Raw genomic sequence first — 22,155 nt, 5'->3', positions numbered from 1 at the left:
ACCAATCCACAATTAGCCACAGGATGTCAGTTGATCAACTGGCTTGTAATCCTAGTAAATAATAATTCTCCCTCCTATGACAGGCGTGACTATTTCAGGATGACTGAATATTTACAGAACAATATTAATTATCTTATCTCTAATTTCCATTTATAGTTATTCCCTAAGGAGAAAACAAACAAACAAAAGGCTGCTTTTTATTTTCACTTTTCTTAGGCTATTAGATTCCTTGTGGTTGCATATATTTTATAATGTGTCCTGGGACAACTAAATTAGATAGAAAAGCCCAACATTTTGAGCTGAAAATCATCACTGCACTTGTCCTTTTCACCCTGTGTTTCACAAACACCAGAAGGTGAAGGAGAGAGTATATGAAGTTGGTCTGAAGGAAGTCAGTTTTAGAGCCAAAAACAGAAACACTAAACTGTTTCAACTAAAAATTATTCATATATAGATCCACATACCCATTTGGAAATATAACATAAAAGTTACCTTGATGTTCAATCGTCATTTTTACAAAAGTGCTCTGATTTTTACAAGACATAACAAATAAAAACTCTGTAGTTAATTCCACACTAACAATGGGCTGTTATAAGAGCATGCGATAAGTCCAACCCAACAATAATGTCTTTTTCCTGAACTCTGTGACTTTTAAGAAGGAAGCCTAAAGATCCTACCACACCCATGACCTTAGAGAAAGGGTCAGCTACCAGCACCTTCTTTCAGCTGAGGACACTAATTACACTACAAAAGAACAGCAATAAAAATCAGGCTAAATTTTTTCAAGAGCTGAAAAGCACTTGAAAACATAGTGAAAATTATTTTTTAAATGTTATTCACAATTTAAAAACTGTTTGAACAAGTAGGCCTTTCTATCAGGGAACCTGCCCCGATATTCACTTAGGTTCTTTTTTATTTTCCCTAAGCATCGGCCAGTTTGAGAAATAAAGGGACAGAATACAAAAGAGAGAAATTTTAAAGCTGGGCATCTGGGGGAGACATCACTTCTTGGTAGGTTCTGTGATGCCCCCGAAGCCACAAAACCAGCAAGTTTTTATAAGGGATTTTCAAAAGGGGAGGGAGTGTGCAAATAGGTGTGGGTCACAGACATCAAGTACTTTACAAGGTAATAGAATATGACAAGGCAAATGGAGGCAGGGCGAGATCACAGCACCTCAGGACTGGGGTAAAATTAAAATTGCTAATGAAGTTTCGGGCACCATTGTCATTGATAACATCTTATCAGGAGACAGGGTTTTGAGAGCAACCAGTCTGACCAAAATTTATTAGGCAGGAATTTCCTCTTCCTAATAAGCCTCGGAACGCTATGGGAGACTTGGGTTTATTTCACCCCTACAGCCTGGACCACAGAAAATGGGCACAACCTAGGGGGGCCATTTATAGACCTATACCCCCAGGCGCATATTCTCTTTCCCAGGGATGTTCCTTGCTGAGAAAAAGAATTCAGTGATATTTCTCCGATTTGCTTTTTAAAGAAGAGAAATACGGCTCTGTTCCGCCCGGCTCACCAGCGTTCAGAGTTTAAGGTTATCTCTCTGTTCCCTGAACAATTGCTGTTATCCTGTTCTTTTTTCAAGGTGCCCAGATTTCATATTGTTTAAACATACATGCTCTACAATTTGTGCAGTTAATGCAATTATCACATGGTCCTGAGGTGATGTACATTCTCCTCAGCTGACAGGATTAAGAGATTAAAGTAAAGACGGGCATAGGAAATCACAAGGGTATTGATTAGGGAAGTGATAAGTGTCCATGAAATCTTCACAATTTATGTTGAGATTGCAGTAAAGACAGGCATAAGATATTATAAAAGTATTAATTTGGGGAACTAATAAATGTCCACGAAATCTTCACAATCCACGTTATTCTGCCATGGCTTCAGCCAGTCCCTCCATTTGGGGTCCCTGACTTCCTGCAACACCTTTCATGATGTTTAAAATTCCCTTGATTTTTCTCTCTAAAAATTCAGAATAATATAATCTCCAGTACATAAAATAATCAGCATCAAATATATCACTTTAATATTTCAAATTAAAAGTAGCTACATTTGTTGTGCATCGTTCTGATGCCAGTTACTTTTTTATTCATTATTACAGTTAATCCGCACAAAAACCTTACATGAAGAGATAGTATTATTTTTATTTTGTAAGTGAAGAAACATCTTAATGAGATTACTCTGTGGCTAAATTCACAGAGCTAATGACAGAGCTGGAATTCAAACCAGGATCATATGACTCTAAAGCTCATTTTCTATTCACCTGTCTATGATGCCTCTAAACATATTTCTAAGCAATTTTTATGACATACACATTTTTAGACTGATATGGTTAGGCTTTGTGTCCCCACGCAAATCTCATTCTGAATTGTAATCCCCAGGTGTTGAAGGAGAGACCTGGTAGGAAGTGACTGGATTATGGGGGCGGTTTCCCCCATGCTGTTCTCGTAATAGCGAGTGAACTCTCATGAGATCTGATGGTTTTATAAATGGCAGTTTTTCCTGCATCCTCAATTCTCTCTCCTGCCACCATGTGAAGAAGGTCCTTGCTTCCCCTTCACCTTCCGCCATGATTGTAAGTTTCCTGAGGCCTCCCCAGCCATGTGGAACTGTAAGTCAATTAAACCTCTTTCCTTTATAAATTACCCTGTCTCAGGTATTTTTTATGGCAATGTGAGAACAGACTAATACATAGATCTTTCTAGCAAAGCATTTAACCTCTGCCTGATAATATCACAACAGTTCCTTATTAAAACAATTGATAAATTTTTCTAATGCTGGACCATTTGTCAGGGCACTTACTGATGAGAATGTAATATTTCTTATTCTAAACTGGTAAATTTGCCTATTAAAACAGACTTATCTTGCCAAGTTTAGAAACCCCATGAGTCCATTAAGCATCTTACTTGTTACATTTAGCAAAACTCTATCTCATAATTTTCTCTCCACTCACAATAATCAGATGTTTAACCTATAATATTTATTAAATAACCTCTGTGTGCAGCCTCTCTCATTAAGAGAAAATAATACAATCTTTAAGAAACTCGTTTTCTAATTGGAAAAGTATGATAAATAATCCTCAAAATACTGAAAATATTCATTGGTATAATGAGATAACAGAAAACAAAAGGAATTATTTGCTATTGTGATAATTATTTTCATTTCTATTCTCATTAAGAAGCAATGTTTAATAAGAATCTATAAATAAGCCACAACGTTGAAATAAACACACTTAATTTTTGTTATGTGTACCAAGAGGTCAACAGGAAAATACCCGTGAATGCTACAACAGCAAAAAAAGAAAAAAAGGTTCCCACTTGTAAGAGAAATAATAATTTTTAAAAAAATTGTAATGTAGTCACCCTGCTTATTTATGTCACATTTTAGTTTTCACCTGTGCATGCACTTTAGGAAAAAACATAACAAAAGTTAAGTGACTATATATGTAACGGAAATTACCTGCTGAGGGCTGATATGGTGGCACATGTCTGTAACCCAGCACTTTGGGAGGTTGAGACTGTAAGATTGTTTGAGGCCAGGAGTTCAAGACCAGCCTGGGCAACAAAGCAAGACCCCCTCTACAATAAAAAATAAAAACATGGCCGGGCACGGTGGCTCACGCCTGTAATCCCTGCACTCTGGGAGGCCGAGGTGGGTGGATTGCGAGGTCAGGAGTTCGAGACCAGCCTGACCAACATGGTGAAACCCAATCTCTACTAAAAATACAAAAATTAGCCAAGCATGGTGGCATGTTCCTGTAATCCCAGCTACTCAGGAGGCTGAAGTAGGAGAATTGCTTGAACCCAGGAGATGGAGGTTGCAGTGAGCCGAGATTGCGCCACTGCATTCCAGCCTGGGCAACAGAGCGAGAGTCCATCTCAAAATAATAATAAATAAATAAATAAGTAAATAAAAACAGGACTGGCATAGTGATGTGCACTTGTAGTCCTAGCTGCTTGGGAGGCTGAGGCAAAAGGATTACTTCAGCCCAGGAGTTTGAAGCTGCAGTGAGCTATGACCACACCACCGCACTTCAGCCTGGACAAGAGACCAAGATCCTGTTTTTTTGTTTTTTGTTTTTTTTAAAAAAAAGAGAGAGAAAGAAAAGAGAGAGAGATCAACTAGCTGAATATTCAGTCTTTAAATTCCACATGGAATTTATGAAATTATCAAATCCCTAGCACATCAAGAACCAAGCAGTTTCACCATTTTTAATTTTTAGAAGTTACACTATGCAGTAGAAAGGGCCTGGGCTTTGAGGATGTGCAATCTAAGATTTGTATCTCTGTTCATTACTTTGGGCTGTATAACCTTGTGCAAGTCTCTTGTGGTGTTCGGACTTGTATTTAAAACTTAGAACAGGTCCTGAATAATTTATATCTTAGTGAAACAATTATTAAAAACAACTAATTGTGTGCATATCAATCACATACCTAGTGGACACTCAATATGTGTGCTCTATAATTAATTGTTATCCTTTATAACCAAAGGGGGAAAAAAATCATTTTTTTTAAGCTTAGTTTTCTCAGAGCCATGGAAATGATGCATTTTGTGGTTATCTGCTAACTGATAGCTTACCACATTGTTCACTAGGTTCGTGTTCTTGGCCATCATTTTATTATCTCTTTAATATACTCATTTATTATCATAAATGAGTATATCCTTTCATATGCTTTTTTGTTCTAAATAAACTGTATACTTTTGACTCAATTATTTTGTACATTTCTTGGCACTGTAGTATAAAAAATATCAACAGTTTAAAAGCTACAGATTTTAAGTTCCTTAACATTGGGAATAGTGCCTAAGAGTACTCCTAGGTCCACTACATTTATGCTTTGTTCTTTTCTTTTCTCTTTTCTTTTCTTTCTTTTCAGATGGACTCTTGCTCTGTCGCCCAGGCTGGAGTGCACTGGCACAATCTTGGCTCACTGCAAGCTCCGCCTCCCATGCTCAGATGATTCTCCTGCCTCAACCTCCCTAATAACAGGGATTACAGGCATGCACCACCATGCCCAGCTAATTTTTTTTATTTTTAGTAAGATGGGGTTTCACCATGCTGGCCAGGCTGGTCTTGAACTCCTGACCTCAAGTGATCTGCCCGTGTCGGCCTCCCAAAGTGCTGGGATTACAGGCAGGAGCCACCGCGCCCAGCCTGTGCTTTGTTATATTCATGGTAAAAAAAAAAAGGTAAATTCATTCACAGATCTTAAATTCAGGGTTAGTAGATTTAACCAACTAGATTTTATGATAGAAGATTCTTAGAATACAATTTCATACCAAAGCATATTTCTTGTCCTATAATCATTCCATTACTAATTTTATGGATGTGAATCATAATAGTTTTTATAGCATCAACTATTTTCCATACTACAATTAAACCATTTGTACTTAAGTATCAGTTTCTCAATGCTAATGCTTCTGCAACACTCTTAAAAATGTAATTGCTAACAATTTATCTGTTGGATTTATTCATGTTGGAATTTTTTTAACCACGTGTATCCCTTTCCTTCTTTTCCCTAAAGAAAAAAAAATAGCATCCTAAGGAAAGATTACAAATCCAAAGCAAATTGTCAAAGGAATAATAGTATTTCTGTAAAGGATTTTTTTCTTTTAAGAAAGAATAAATGATGTATAACAAAACTGTTCTGGCTGCTAGGAAAACAAAACATGCTTGCCATTGGTAATTCCTATGTTAAAGCAACAATAGACATAAATATTGTGAATGATTTACCATCTAGCTGTCACTGTCATTCATAATAAACCACCATTATCTAGGAATTATTAATATGTATCTTTGTAAATATCATATTTGATACTGGCATGCACCTGTCTACCTGTTTCTTACATATACATAATATGTAATAGTTGGCAACTCATTCATACATGATTACAACAGTATATGAACATGAAAGCAAATGATAGCACCTATAAAGCACCAGCAAGCAGTCACTAATAACTTTTTCTCACCTAAACCACAATAGTGGTTGTACTAATAACGGAGAAAAACAATGACTGACTAGTAACAAATTGATCTATGTACTTGCATGTTCCTTAGTGCCCTATCACCAATATTGCTCTTTAGCTTTGTGCTATTACTAGTGCACACTCTGTGGCTAAACAGTTTCCTCACTTGCTTATAAAAGTGATCTAAATGGTTTTAATTAGAATAGAGTCTATTGATACACCAGGAATTCCTTTGACTAAAGCTGCTCAAACACTCAAAGAATTTGAGCATATTTACAGTGGCATATGTAGACAGGCTTTCATTCCCACTGCAGAGAGCTATAGGTGGTGTGTTTGAAGGATATGGCGAAAAATAAGCACAGGCCTAAGCTCAGCTACTGAAAACTAGGATAATGTGACTAATCCAGATGGACAAGTCCAAGGGGCTAAAATTAGGCACCTGAAAGCAACATGACATTCTTAAGGCATTTAGAGTTGTCATTTTTACCATAATATTAGCTATAACCAGCACCTAAATGTAGGGTGATGTGTGCTAGTTATGAATTAATTGCCTCCCAGCTCCAAATGCACCTTTCAACAAATATATGTCCTATGATCATAGATAGAATTATTTTAAGTATTTCTTCTTTAAAATGGGCGTGATGCTGAGTGTTCCCAGTAGAGGAAGCTGGAGGGACACTGCAGGAGGAAGGGGCTCTTCCATGTTTTCTGGTGACACAGGAGTCAGTGATTTGGGTAGAGGTGTGAAGACATTCAGAGTAGCCCTGCCAAGCCATGCAGGGTATAAGAACGTGTGGTTGCTTGCCAATCTTGCAGTCTCAAGCTAGAGACAATCTTCCCAAGGCCCTCTCCAGAAAGAAATGCCCATCAGAGTCAGAATTCCCTCTGTAGGCGTGTGGGCCATCTACCTGAAGCCCCCTCCCCTCCGGCAGTCCTGCTGAGCCCACTGCAGGCCCCATACTCTTCCCTGGAGGGTGCTCATGTCCTCTGAAACACAGCCACTGGTTTGGTTATCCATGCCAACTGTTCTACTGGCCACCAGCTTGCCCCATGACTATGGGCCATCTCTGGATGCTCAGCCAAACTTGAGAATTTCTCTGCTCTCCAGTGAGATGAATTACACCTTCTCTTTAAGATCTGATCCTCTTCCAAGCTTGTCATTCTTTGGTTACACTCCTTTAGCTTCAGGGTACCAGTTAGGTTTCTCTATATCTTAGAGAGAAGTTACTCTCTTGTCATACTTTAATAATATTTTTAAATTAAACTCACTAGTTTAACCTACTATGTGGTTTTCCTCTTCAAAGTGGACTAGTTGATACACAATTCTTCTAAAACTTGGTATTGAATCAATCTAATTATGATTCACATTTGGAAACAATTATAAGCTACAACTAACAACAAACAAAAATACAGAATTGGGGCAGGTACAGGATCATGCCTATAATCCCAGTACTTTGGGAGGCTGAAGCAGGAGTCACTTGAGACCAGGGGCTTGAGATTAGACTGAGCAACAATGCAAGAGCCTACATTTACAAAAAAAATTAAAAATAATTAGCTGAGCATAGTGGTGGCTAAGGCAGGAGGATTTCTTGTGCCCAGGAGTTGGAAGCTGCAGTGAACCAAAATTGTACCACTGCTCTCCAGCCTAGGTGACAGAATGAGACTCTAATATATATATATAACTGATCAATTGATTTAAAAGGAAAAATCAGTTGACTACACATTACTATATCAAGTAAATGAGTTATTTTGAATATTAGCTAATAGTAGGGCTTAAATTTCAAATACATAGTGGCAATTTTTTACATTAATGTGCTGATCTGTCTATGTCAAAGATCAATGCATAAAGTGCAGTATATGTCTCAGTATCACTGAAGTGATCAATATAACTGACTGTAGCCTTCAAAATTGGTGTTGTTTACAAAGATTAACTCCTATGGGATGTGTTTATTGTTTCCTAATTAATGTCCAAGTATGCTTTTAATCATGTTAAATAACTGCTCAAAAAATGTGTTTTTGTTATTGACTAAAACTTTCTGGCTGGGCATGGTGGCTCACACCTGTAATCCCAACACTTTGGGAAGCCCAGGCAGGCGGATCACCTGAGGTCAGGAGTTCGGAACCAGCCTGGCCAACATGGTAAAAGCCCGTTTCTATTAAAAATACAAAAATTAGCTGGGTGTGTACTCGGAGAGGCTGAGGCAGGAGAATGGCGTGAACCCGGGAGGCGGAGCTTGCAGTGAGCCAAGGTTGCGCCACTGCACTCCAGCCTGGGCGACAGCGAGACTCCGTCTCAAAAAAAAAAAAAAAAAAAAAAAAAAAAAAAAAAAAAAAATTAGCTGGGTGTGGTGGCAGAGCCTGTAATCCCAGCTACTCAGGAGGCTGAGGAAGGAGAATCGCTTGAACCTGGGAGGTGGAGGTTGCAGTGAGCCGAGATCATGCCATTGCACTGCAGCCTGGGCAACAAAGTGAGACTCTGTCTCAAAAAAAAAAAAAAAAAAATTAATGCTAGAAGAAATCCACCAAGCTAATATTTTAAAAAGACTGTTTTCAGAAGATTTAATTCCTATAGAGCTCCTTTACAGACCAAACAAAACAAAATCCAAAAGTAAATGTTCTTTATAGTATTACAGAGATCATACTGTTCAAACTGTTCATCCTTGATTCTTTCAGATTTATGTGTGTGTATGTGCGGACGAGTTGAGGGGGTGTGAGAAGGAAGTGATAGGTACCCACAGCAGAAAAAAGTCACATTCAACCAGGACAGCTCTGTTTCAAGGGCAGTATCACCTGACAGTAGAAAACAGTTTAAGGTTAAAAACAAATGCAGTAACAAAACCTGCATCCTAGGCAAAATATTTCATAGAAAATGTTAGCTGTTGCATTATTTTATTTGGCAAAGCCTGTTTTTCCCATGTGAGTCTTCAATACCATTTGTACAATGCCAGACTGAGCTCTCTAATGCCTCACAAGCTTTACTTCATTAAGACCTTCCTGTATTCTAAAGGAATCATGTGAGGACCCTTAATAAGGTATGCAACAGAAGCAATGATTAACAGACCCCCAGACTACTTGATCCCTAGAATACCATTCCTGGAGTGGATTGCTGGATATCACCACACCCCTACCTCCCCATTATCCTAGATAAACAACTGAAGTTATATAAGGTACAAGGGCTCCAAAAAAAAGGTTTGACTTTTTGAGCTATAGTAATTATTTTTTTAAAAACAATGTATTCTGACAGGATTTTCCTTTTCTTATCAGCACCCTGTGATTAATATAGGTCCTCATTACCAGCACCTAGTCCAAGAATTCTCTCTCTCTGCTGTTGAAGGCTCTGATAAACATACAATCATTTTCACAAACACTCTAGGGAGCAAGACCACAATTTTGATTTAGAAAACTGTTGAATATTAACTAGCAGGGCTCACTGAGACAATAACTGAGCAACTTGTCCTTGAAAAACACACTACACTAAACCTATTCTCAGGGAGAAATGTTGGTGTTTGACAGCTGCCACTACTCTGGAAACCTAGAATGCATCTTATTATGGTAGTAGTCTTTCAGTAAAATCACCATAATTAAGATGCTGTCGTTATTTTCAATTTAAAGTTCTCCTTTCACAGGTTAATAAATTCAGACGTGAAGAAAAAGTCCACCCTGTGGTAGAATTCAGTTCAGACAATACTGGCTTCATATATAGGTAGCTTGTGGGCCTTCCATTTCCAAAGACTCCCCATATAGTTACGGTTTTAATTGATTATTTCCCAAATTGTTATTTTGCCTTGTTTTAATTTTCTAAGGATGTATGAATGAAAGTTTCTGTGGCCTATACGACAAAGATTAAAATTGATTTTAATCTTTTAAAATTTTCTTAGAAAAGCTATTGAGAAACACTCTGCTCAAGTAAGAGCTCTGAATTCAACTACTTTCAAATCTCATCTGCTTAAACAGGTTTAGAGCATAAGAAAAAAAAATTTATCTAGGAAAAAAACTCTAAGCACAGCACAAAGAGTTCTTACACATACTGTTAAAAGGAAATGAAAACATTAAATGCAGATGACAGAGGGGATATTAAGTACTCATAAATACTAATATTTATAAATGCCATTTGTCTTCCTACAAATTTCGAAATTCTTACTCTACAATTTTAAGTACATTAAGAGAACATTAGCATCTTCATGCAGATAAAAGACAGAAATTCCCATTAAAAACTAAAAATGAAGGAGAATTGGAAATGTAAGACAATTGTATTTCATTTCTCCCTGCACTGCTTTCTCATCTTTATTTTACCTACACATAGACTTCTTTACAATATACTCTGGCATGTAGCTCGCAAAATATAACAAAACCCATATCCATATAGAGATGCTTAAACACAATACCATCACTGGTTTGTTTTTTATGAATCATATACTAACACATTTTTCTTTCATTCCAACTTTAAAATTAAGAAAACCTAGTCAAATAAAAAGAAAAATGCGTGCTAAATATACACACATACACACACATAGAATACACATATACACACACAGTATGACAACATCCAACATGTTATGATAACTTTAAATATAAATACATCCCAAAATTCCCACACTTAAATTTTTTAATAAAATTACATTCCTAAAAACAATTACATTTCTCATGAAATTTACTGAAAAAAAAATTAGAGTCCTAGATGCAAATTCATTCCACAAATCAATAATTTGGAAAACCAAGAACCTCACCTTATTCTAAATGCAAATTACTTACCATATTATTTACCAATCCCCATATTCTCAATTAGAGAAAATAAAACACAAAACTCTCAATTGTTATTATCCCAGGTGGGGTAGAAATACAAACTTTCACTGGCCTCAAATAAGAAAACAGACTGTTTCGCCCTTAAGAAAAAATAAAATAGTCCTTGATGCAGAATATCTTCTCAAGATTTTAATACAACTTTTTCTTTTACCCCCACCCCCTGTCCCACTAGACTACTGGTAAACAATTTTTTTTTTAAGCATCTGGCATAGAACTTAGAGCTCTCTTCTCCTCATATGCTTTTCTCTATTAAAAAAAGTTCAAACAGGCTTTTGCTTTCAGTTAAGACAATAAAGAATTCAATAATGTAAGATTCTTTTCCTCCAGCTAAAAATTCTTTATTTTAGCCAGGCGCAGTGGCTTACGGCTGTCATCCCAACATTTTGCGAGGCCATGGCAGGAGGACTGCTTGAGCTCAGAAGTTCAAGAGCAGCGTGAGCAACATCTCTACAAAAAATTAAAAATTAGCCAAGCATCGTGGCATGCATCTGAAGTCCCAGCTACTTGGGGGCACTAAGATGGGAGGATGTCTTGAGCCTGGGAGGTCAAGGCTGCAGTGAGCCATGATCATGCCACTGCATTCCAGCCTGGAAGACACAATGAGACACTGTCTCAAAAAAAATTACTTATTTTGCATGTTTTTAGTAAATAGAGGTTTGTAAATTTGAATGCTGTTTTCTTATTTTCCTGGTTTGATAGACTATTGCCCTTCTTGTGAGTTAGGATTGGAAGCAAAAGTAAAAGTAAACCACTCCCACTAACAAAATCATCTTGTCCCTTGGTAAGCTTTTTGATATGAGGTATATGAATTATTCATAGAGCTTCAAAGATAGACCTGAATTTTTGAACTCTAGCATTTTTTTTTTACAAAAGCACACTGAAACCACTTTTGGTTGATACCAAAATTATTTACACTTGCATAGTAATTCTTTAATAATTATCATGATTCAATTTTTGCACAGATAACTAAGTATATATTTGTATTCAGGATTATGAAATGTGAGTGCTTTATTTCTTTCAAACTAAAATATCTAATGTAGTTAAGACTAAATTATGTTCATTCTAGGGTTCGAGTGTTTATGTTCCTGTTTCCAGGGCTAGTGGAGCATTGCATGAAATAAGAAAGAGCCTCTGGGAAAAGAAATCTCAGAGGAAGAAGGGAAAAGAAAAATGAGGTGCACATGTTTGGTTCAAGGCCAGTTGTCCCAGATGCTAGGGAAGATAAAACATACCTCCAATTGTCTTCTATCCCAGACTTCATGGGCTTAAGCTTGAGTCCTAAGGCAAAGCATCTACAGGTAATGAGCAAGTAAAATCTAAAAGCAGCTGCTTGTCTACAGAATCACCCTGGGACATGGAGAGCCCAAGGCATTAGCAGAATTGGCACTGGCAGCAGCAGGGCTTGCAGTGTTGGCAGCAGCACTAATGACAGCAGTGGTGCAGTTAGTGATAACAACATATTTGGCAGCAGCAAGAGTTCCTTTAACTCTTTATACATTAGCTCCCTGCATCTTGAGCATACACAGCCCAGGTCTTGATGGTAACAGAGATGGCAGACAACAGTAGAAGCCGCAGCAGCAGCAGTTTCTTCTGTGCCAACCAGCAGCACTTTCGTCTCTCAGTGACTGAGAGCACAGCAAAGGAAGTTGGAGAATAGAAAAGTTGAGGAAACACAATGGGCATGACGGGATGGACCTTACAGCCAGCCATAGCTGGGTTAAAACCAAGGACTGCCATTTAATATATCACACAGTTTTTAAAAGTGAGTTACAGTGACACTGCTCAAATTATTTAACTTCTCTGTGCCTCAAATTTATTGTGTATAGGATGGAAATAATAACAGTCCCCATCTAATATGATTGTGATAACGTTTAATGAGATAATTTAAATAAATAACTTAGCAGAGTATCTGTCAGATAATAGGGACTCAATAATGATCAGCTTTAAAAATGTAGAGGGCAACTCAAAAACTCAGTGTGCCGTGAGGCCTATTTCTTCCCACCAGGTCTCACAGAATGTATCAATGGACTCCAGAAGCATTTTCAAAAGAATAAGAAAGGTTGGGCCAGGCACAGTGGCTCAGGCCTGTAATCCTAGCACTCTGGGAGGCCAAGGCAGGAGGATCATCTGAGGTCAGGAGGCCAAGACCAGCCTGGCCAACATAGTGAAACCTCATCTCTACTAAAAATACAAAAATTAGCTGGGCGTGGTGGCGGGCACCTGTAATCCCAACTATTTGGGAGGTTGTGGTAGGAGAATTGCTTGAGATGGGGAGGCAAAGGTTGCGGTGAGCTGAGATCATGCCACCACACTCCAGCCTGAGTGACAAGAGCGAGACTCCATCTCAAAAGAAAAAAAAAAAAAGAATAAGAGAGGTTGGAGTATGCAGAGGCCCACCCAGAGAAATGTTATATTTCAGCAATTATTTTTGCCCTAGATCCCCCTGTATAAATACAAGAGGTCTGGGAATACAAAGGCTGCCTAATATTATTATTTTCTGATTTAAAATTTCAAACCTCAAAAGTATTTGTTTTCCATTCATATCACATAAGCACAACATTTTTTAAATGTTTATTTTTAAAAGTAACCTTAAAACAATTTATTATAACTCAAGATTAAGAAGTAAATTTCAGCACATTTTAATAGAAAGAATATATGTAAGAAAGGCATAATTTAATTGTGTCCGATAAATGATTTTTATTATTTATGTGTTATGTGCTAATATTCCAAGATCTGAGTACATCATTCATATTGATACATATTAATAGAACAAAACAAAAAATACTTTTCAAATGATAATAAACAGCACCATGATTTCTACTCCTTTTTCTATAATAATTTTCAATGTTGTTGCTACTTTCTCGGAAAATTCCTTATAGCTGAATACATGTTGCATGGAGCTTAATTTAAATAGATGTCTTTTACTAAATACTGATGTATTTCCACCTTTTGTGCTATGTTTAGCAGATTCAAATGACTCTATGTAGTTACAAATATTAGGAAGTAAAATAAATTTTAAGGACTATAAGACGAATGCAATTTTGCAACTCGGCAGAAAACACAGATTTCCCAAAGTATAAAGTTGGTGATTTAGACAGATGTCTTCTCTCCTTCAAAAGGCATCTCATGCAGTAAAACACACTAAGTTTACTTAGAATTGTTGTAAAATGATTATCCAACTCTACCTAAAAGCAAACAAACTACAGATCATATTAATCTGATAGATTTGCCATTTTTGTTCTCTCAACTGTACCTTGCTCAGAATCAGATGCTAAGCCAGAGTTAGAAGTACGAGATTGCTGGGGAGTAACACCAGGAAACGTAAAGGGGAATGAAAAAGGGTTATGCAGGGAAAGCCTTCAGACCACAAGGCAGATCTGACATTTGTGGGGGAAAAAAAAGAGGGTAAGAAGAATTGGACATGGAGAACAATGCAGGGAATACAATAAAAATTCCACAATGTCTTGACTAACCCATGTGGCACTCTGCCAAAAAGACAACTGGTCAATTGAATCCTACGTTGGAAGAAATGGTCAGGTCCCTAGTGTTCCATCATGCTCAGTCATTGGCTGGGAGATGATCTGGAAAAGCACGACCTTAGCTTGAATCCTGCAGAGGATTCTAAAGGTTTGGGAGCCAAGACCTGCCATCTACCTGTATTCCTCATAGCTGAAGAACAAGTTCTTTCTTGAAGGAAGACCAAGAAGCATGCCTCCACAACAGTCACATATCTCAACAAGGTGGAAAGCCAAAGCCCCTTTGTGAAGCACCTGTAAAGAAAGCTTCATCACATTGAAATTAAATATATTTATTCATATGTGGATTTTCAACGTGTTTTATCTTTCCATTCCTTGAATTCTCAAAACCAACTATATTTCTCTTGCAAAAGCAGCCTTCTGATAGTTGACATGAATTTTCTTATACCAACTGCATCTTCACTTGTCTAATTTTAACACCGCATATCCCTTAAATTTCTTTCCCTTTCCTAGAGGAACTAGAACCTCACCTTGCCTGAGGGCCCAGTATCTTGGGATGGACATAGGGATGACAGAAACTAACACTCAGTCTTCAGTATATGGAGATGAAGTAAATGTGTAAGTTACTGGGTATTTCAGATATCTATTTCTACAAAACAAAACACTCCTAAATTTAATGGCTTAACATGACTGTGTATCTACTTATGATTTTACAATTTGAGCAAGGCTCAGCTCGCTGGCTTTTCTGCTGATCTCACATAGGCCATTCATGCAGAAGCAGTTTTCTGCGGACTAATTTGGGGCTGAAATCCAAAATTACCCCATTCACACACCTGGTGATTCAGCTGAGATAGCTGAAACAACTGCTAGCTAACCATGCATCTCTCTCACTCTCCTCGCAGCATCTGTGATAGGGTAGCCAACCACATTACATGATGGTCTAGGGGTCCAAAAGAGCGAAAGTGATGGCTGCCAGGCCTCTTAAAGCCCATAACTGATATAGTATTACTTATACTACATTTTATTAGTCAAAGCAAGTCACAAGTTTATCTCCTGGGTTCAAGAGGAGGAAAAATAGATCCCGCTTCTTGATGAGAGAAGCAGCAAAGCATCTGTGGCCAATTTTAATCCACTACTGAAGCAAAGCTGTTATCAAACCAGTAGCATAGCTAAAGCATCAATCTCCAGGGAATGAAAAGAGACAAAAATGAGGAAAAAAGCAATAGATCAAAAAGTAGAGATGGCCCAGACAGAGCAAGTAGGTTCTATACCAAAAGTAGGAGAGGCAAATCCAGCAATAGCCTAACTGTATAGCTTTAGAATCTTTTTGCTATAAGACCAAAGACTAGTTCCAGCACTTATGACACTAGCCTAGTTTCATAGCCTCTATAAGCCTCTATTTTCTCAATTGCCAAGTAGATAATATAATGCCCACCTCTCAGGTTGTCGTGAGACTCAAATGAGATAATAGATCTATAGAAATCTGTCCCACTCAACAGTGGAGGTTGTAGTTTAGGTTGCTTGTTTTTCTATTTTTGTTTTCTTCTTAACTTTAGAATAGGTAACAGAAAGTCACTTTAGGCTGGGCATGGTGGCTCATGCCTGTAATCCCAGCACTTTAGGAGGCCATGGTGGGCAGAAGCTTGAGCCCAGGAGTCTGAGACCAGCCTGGGAAACATGGCAAAACCTTGTCTCTACAAAAAAAAAAAAAAAAAAATTAGCCGGGTATGGTGGTGTGCACCTGTAGTCCCAAATACTCAGGAGTCCGAGTTGGGAGGATAGCTTGAACCCATGGAGGCTGAGGCTGCACTCCAGCCTGGACAACGGAGTGAGAACTGTCTCAAAAAGAAAAAAAAAGGAAGTCATTTTAAACTCAGGAAGGGTAGAAGCAGAAAGAGTAGAACCAAATTTTGCAGGATCTTACAGGCCTGTCTTATGATTGAGAAGTTGTATACGTGAGAGGGATAAGGGCCTGCACACTAAACCACTGAGAGCTGCTAGAGTACACAAGCCAGGAACTAGAAGCCTCTGATGTTCTTGGAAAATTCAGAGTCATTAAGAAATATACTAATAAGAACTAGGCTAATTATGATCCTGCCTTTACGGAGCCCTTACAGTACTGAAACTGGCACATCCCTCTGCATCAGTTTTAAATTACAAATACTACCACTCACTGATTCAAAAAAATCTGTTTTGAGTGTCTATTACATGCCAAACATTACACATTAACTGTGGAAAAGCCAGAAATCTCTTCCTCCATCAAATGTATCTTAAATCAGTGTGAAATAAAACATATGTGTGTGTTTCATGTATTAATCATTATGTGTGTTCCACACTGTAATCATTTCTTTATAATATTTAGAGAATTGAAAGAAAAAATATGTTATAATAGACTGGGATAGCAAACGATAAACATAGGTGATGAACAAACTATCTAAAATATTTCCTGCCACAAAAGACACTTCTAGATAGCCAGCAGTTTTCTACTTAAGCCTATTTTCATTGTACAATGCAGCACCCTGAGTAATCCATTACAACTGCTGTTTTATAACAATATCTTCAAAATCACTTCAAATGTTTGTTAGGTGATACTGACACCGCACAAAGCAATAATAGAAAGGGGCATTGGGAAAAAGTGAATAAAATGCAAACTATAGAAATTCCCTTGTCATATGTCAACCTCAGGAGTCTGCCTTTTCTCCATCTTCTGATGAATTGGAGCTCTAACTATGAACTCAAATTGATTAGCTGGGTTCTGTACACAGATAAATATAAAATCTCTAAAGATTTATATGATACTGCTGCTAAAAATTCCAACCTATCTCTTACTAATACATGAAGAAAATATTGGCTGAAAAGAGTACTAGGATAATATGCACTTACATTAGCAACTTCCCAATCTCATAAGCTACAGTTATTCGACACATATTTACTGAGCATGTTCTATCTAGCTAGGCACTGAGACACAAAGATGAAAAAGACATTATCTACCTTCTTGAAGTCATAAAGGTCTAATTGTGAAGAATATTAATTAATTTTTGTTTATTTCCTCTCCCATAGGACAAATAAACTGAGAAGGCAATAAAATAAATTCTATAATTTGGGCGTACAATGAGCAAGTTTCTTTGACCCATGTCATAGTCAATGCAATACAGACTTTTTTTACACTATATTGTTTCTTCTAGATCCAAAATTATTTCACTGAAATCACTGGATTAACAGTGTATACATTTAACACATTCCCTTCAGTTACGGTCCATTAAGGTCATAAAGTAGGCTCAAGATAATGTAAACTACTAGACATTCTGATGCCAAATCTACCTCTGCCTCTCACTTGGGACACCCTTGAGGTAACCCGGTCCATATTACACTCTAATGATCAATGTCCACATGAATCATCCATGTTAAAAATCAATGCAATCAATATTTCTCTGACCCACAGTCACATACGTCTTGTTCGTAGCCTGTAGTATTTTGTACCATGGAATTGGGTCTCAAGTCCCTCCATCAATAAAAATAATGAAGAGTTAGTAATTTCCATAAATGCTAAAATGTAAAGAAGTACAAATTTACCCTGAATCTATAACAGTAAAATCAATATTGTCTTTTATCACATACTTACAGTCTTTTGACCAAAATCCATAGTGAAAAAAATACATATCAATTGTTTAAAACACATGGGCAAAGTCAATCAAAAAGGTTACATACTGTATCATTCCATTTATATAACATTTTTGAAACTACAAAATTTTAGAAATGAGGAATATATCAGTGACTGCATGGGGTTAGGAATGGGGGAACAGAAGGGAGATGAGTGTAGTTATACAAAGGGAATAGGAGGAACCCTTGTGGTGCTGGAACTGTTCAGCATCTTGACTGTGGTGGTGGATACGTGAACCTACATATGTGAAAAACTGTATAGAACTAAACACACACACACATATATACATACAAATAAATACATGGAAAACTGATGAAATCTAACTGTTTGGTGGATTGAGTAAATACCCAGGGTATAATACTGTACTATAATTTTGCAAGATATTGGCACTGGGGGAAATTGGCAAAGGATTCACAGAAACTCTGCATGTAGAACTGCATATCAATCTATAATTTACTCAATAAATTTTCAATTAAAAGAAATCAGAAAGAGTTTATATTCATTAAGGTCCCAATTTGAAATAATTATGGAAGGTATTCATGCAAATATGAATATGAAAGATATACATTGAAAACAAGGAAAAACAAAATTTAAAAAACCAATGTTGGTAGACAGTACCAAGGGATTAAAAAGGCACTTTGAAATTTAGATAACAGAAAAATTCCACTATAAAATAAACGTGCGTAAATTGTGTGATCTGTTCCCTTGTTCTAATTCCCACATTGTCATTTAGAAACAATACACTAAGCCACATTTTTAAAGCAACTCCTAAATCTAGCCAAGCCCAAACTTGCCTTTAAAAGAGAAGCAATGCTATTAAAACATTTCATCTTGTGAACTATGCACATAACTCCTACTAACAACAATAAGAAATGTTTCAATGTGGTGGCATGAATAGTGAAGTGAAAGAGAAGGAAGGAAAATTAATTATAAGAACACAAAAGATAGGAATGAAGTATATTTTAAATTATAATTATTTTATCCAGGTCTCTTTTTTAAAATGCTAATGAGAAATAAGACATCTTCTTAAGGAAAGAAGGCCCCAGGAAGACCCCTTCTAAAATATGCCCCTGTCCAAATACGGAACCCTGTGTCTTTAAACCACAGTTGCCTCAAGATTATGTCTCATGAATATCCCCACCCCAGAAATCATTTCCATGCACCAGCTTGCTTTGTTACCTGAGCCTGCAAAATTTACTCTTTGATAATTTGATGTGCTTGTACTACTGTTACAGAGTGAAAACATGTGAGTCATTCTGAGAATATTAAAAAGAAAAAACAAAGAATAACTTAGATACTTAGGTATAAATATTTCATTTATCTAATATATAAGCTATGTTTTATTCAATTAGTGGTAATAAAAGCAGCCAGAATCAGTCCCACTTGATATGTAATGTAGGCAAAACAAATAATCAATCTTTATCATGTGGCTCTTAGTTTTTGTCCTGTACCAGATCAGTTCAAATAGTCAAGGCATCTAAACTCATTCCTACTTCCGCTGTCAAAGCTCGCTTACAGCAGACATTATACAGTAATCATTCATGCCAAAGGGTAGATGTTACTAAAGACTCAAGTAATAATTCCCTGAAGGAATAAATATATATTTTTAAGAAATAGAGATACAATTTGTATTTTAATAGTGATAAAAGTTTTATGTTTTGAGGTTTGATCAGAATTCCAGGTATCAACGTCAAAAAATGACAAGAGAAGGTGTTTGTTTTGAAGACACCAGATACTGCTTGTGTGTTATAATACAATATGCTGTCTAATGCACTGCCTATGTGTGAAAATGCCTGGTACAGGTCTTAGCATATGGTAGGTGCTCTGTAAATATGCTGAATTTTTTAATGCTGTAATTGTACCACATAATTATAGCAAGCTATCTAGTCTACCTAAATATAATATTAGCTCTGAATGATTTTCAAAAATATATAACTTGTCATATACTCTAAGCATCAAGAGAACATAACCTCTTCATATTATATGTAATTATCTACTCTCTCCACAATGTTCCCAAGATTATTTTTTCTTATACTACCATTAAGCATATTTCCACTGAAACTTATAATAGTTTGGGATTTTATGTATTCTATTGCCTGTTACCCACCTCAGGTTAGAAGTATTTAAGTGAAAAATTGATACAACTTGTTATTATCAAAATAATGATTCCTTGCTTATTAAATGACATAAAGATAATATTGTTTTCTAAAAATCGATTCCCATTTATATAAATTCAATTTTTAAATCATCTTCACAATGCAAAAAATTGCCAAATTATTTCATGATTAATTTTACCACATAACTAAATTAGCATATATTTATATAGTTATTTATCTTTATTTCAAAAATGGAGAGCGGAATAAGAAAAATTAAAATCCAGAGGCTATTAAAATACGTATTTCTATGTGATTGTGATACAATGACACATCTAAATTGCATCTGATCAGTTACAGTTTTCTGAAACAATACACATATCTGAAATGATCAGGACCAGCTCTAGCTGGTTCTTACAGATAGCTTTGGCAAGGTGTCCACTGCCTGGTAAATTAAAGTGATTCATCAATGTCATTGCTGTCGCAAATGCAAAGATTGGCCAGTAGAGATAGATACAAAGTACAGAAATGTGCCAGATGTGTTGCATGCTTGAATTTTTTTCAGACAGGATATGCACTTCATGTATGCTGAAGCCCATCAAACCTGATTTCTGTTTTGTTATGTTGTCAGAAATCCTGTTCATTAAAATCTAAGAGTGATAGCTTAAGTCACAGAAAGCAAAAAAAGCAAATCAAAAAGAAATATATATTCATGTGCAGGGGAAAAAATCACATAGGTGACAAAGTTAAAAAAGAAAATCATAGAAGAATAAGCCCCAGAGAAGCATAGTTTGTTGTCTTGAGGTAAGTGCTGCAGTGATGAAATTAAATGTTTTGAATTACAGTAGTTGCCCCTTATCTACAGAGGATACCTTCCAAGACCCCCAGCAGATGCCTGAAGCCACAGATAGTACCAAGTCCTATCTATACTGTGTTTTTCCTTATACATACACACCTATGATAAAGTTTAATTTCTAAATTAGGCACAGTGAAAGATTAACAAAATAACAAAAAACAAAATATTTTATAACAACATACTGTAATAAAAGTGATGTGTTCTCATTTTCTCTCAAAGCATCTTATTGTACTGTACATACAGTACAATACATTACATACAATACTGTACTGTACATACAATACAATACTGTACATACAGTACAATAAGGCACTTTGAAATTTGCCACAGGTTTGACCACAGGTTAACTGAAATCACAGAAATCGAAACTGCAGATAAGGGGAAACTACTGTACATGGTCTTAGTAATTTTAAGACAGAAATATTAGCAACATAAAAGTTCTTAATATTTTACTTATCATTATTATGCTATTTCCCATAGATCTATTTCCTTATTCCTAATTTATAGAAGCAATCTAAAGACTCAGACTTCTAGCATTTAACTCAATAACTTTATTTAAGCATGGGATACTTATAAGGTATTATTTCAGGTGCAAGAGTGATATCAAAACCAGTATAATCATAATCTTTCTCACAAAATAAGTATGCTTGTCAGTATCTAAAACTGAATAATAGTCCATATGCCCAATACAAGTAGTGGGATCTGAAAAATCCCCACTTCATTTACAATGAAGAGCAAGGCATGATTTTTATTGAAAATAAGCTTAAACTCACAAGTGAGACAGATAAATATATTTGGGACTAGGGTTTAGGTAAGTGACACAGACTGAGAATGTGGATTTGAAGGCGACAACATATATATAATAATTGGGAAGATGAGAATGAGTAATATATAAATTATATAGTGTGAAAAATAAGCCCTGACCTCTTTCAAGATAAATATTTAAGGCATACCTGTTTACCAGACATCTACAATTGGATGTCCATTCTAAAAAATAACCTGATAACAGATTTAATCATTTCTTTCCAAACTTACTTCTCCTCCTATATTTTCTATCATAATGAAGTCCCAAAACATAGGAATTACCCATGGCATTGTTCTTTCCATCAATCCCCAACGAACAAGTCAGTGCATCCTGTAGATACATCCTCACAAAAAGTTCATTTTCCTCATCCCTATTTCCATACTTCTAATTCATGTCACCATCATTCTCATGTAGATTATTCAAATGATTTCTAGCCCATCTCTCTCTGTGATCTTTCAACTCCTGTTCTTTGCCCTGAAGC

At 36.4% G+C, this 22,155-nt stretch overlaps 1 protein-coding gene across 4 annotated transcripts in view; it reads right to left on the bottom strand.

Moving 5' to 3' along the window:
* Positions 1 to 22,155, bottom strand: part of CCSER1 (coiled-coil serine rich protein 1) — a 1,421,845-nt gene that overhangs the window by 1,312,502 nt on the left and 87,188 nt on the right. Inside the window, exon 1 of one of the 4 annotated variants that reach the window (XM_003257535.3) lies at positions 12,016 to 12,328. The exons of the other annotated variants lie outside the window; for them this stretch is intronic. The gene's annotated coding sequence lies outside the window, so the exon portion shown is untranslated. Of the gene's footprint in view, positions 1 to 12,015; positions 12,329 to 22,155 lie in introns of those variants that run through there. 4 annotated transcript variants of the gene reach the window in all.

Source organism: Nomascus leucogenys, chromosome 9 (assembly GCF_006542625.1).
Source record: "Nomascus leucogenys isolate Asia chromosome 9, Asia_NLE_v1, whole genome shotgun sequence".
NCBI lineage: Eukaryota > Metazoa > Chordata > Mammalia > Primates > Hylobatidae > Nomascus > Nomascus leucogenys.
The sequence above is the reverse complement of the archived record's forward strand: the minus strand, read 5'-3'. Positions and strand labels throughout refer to the sequence as shown.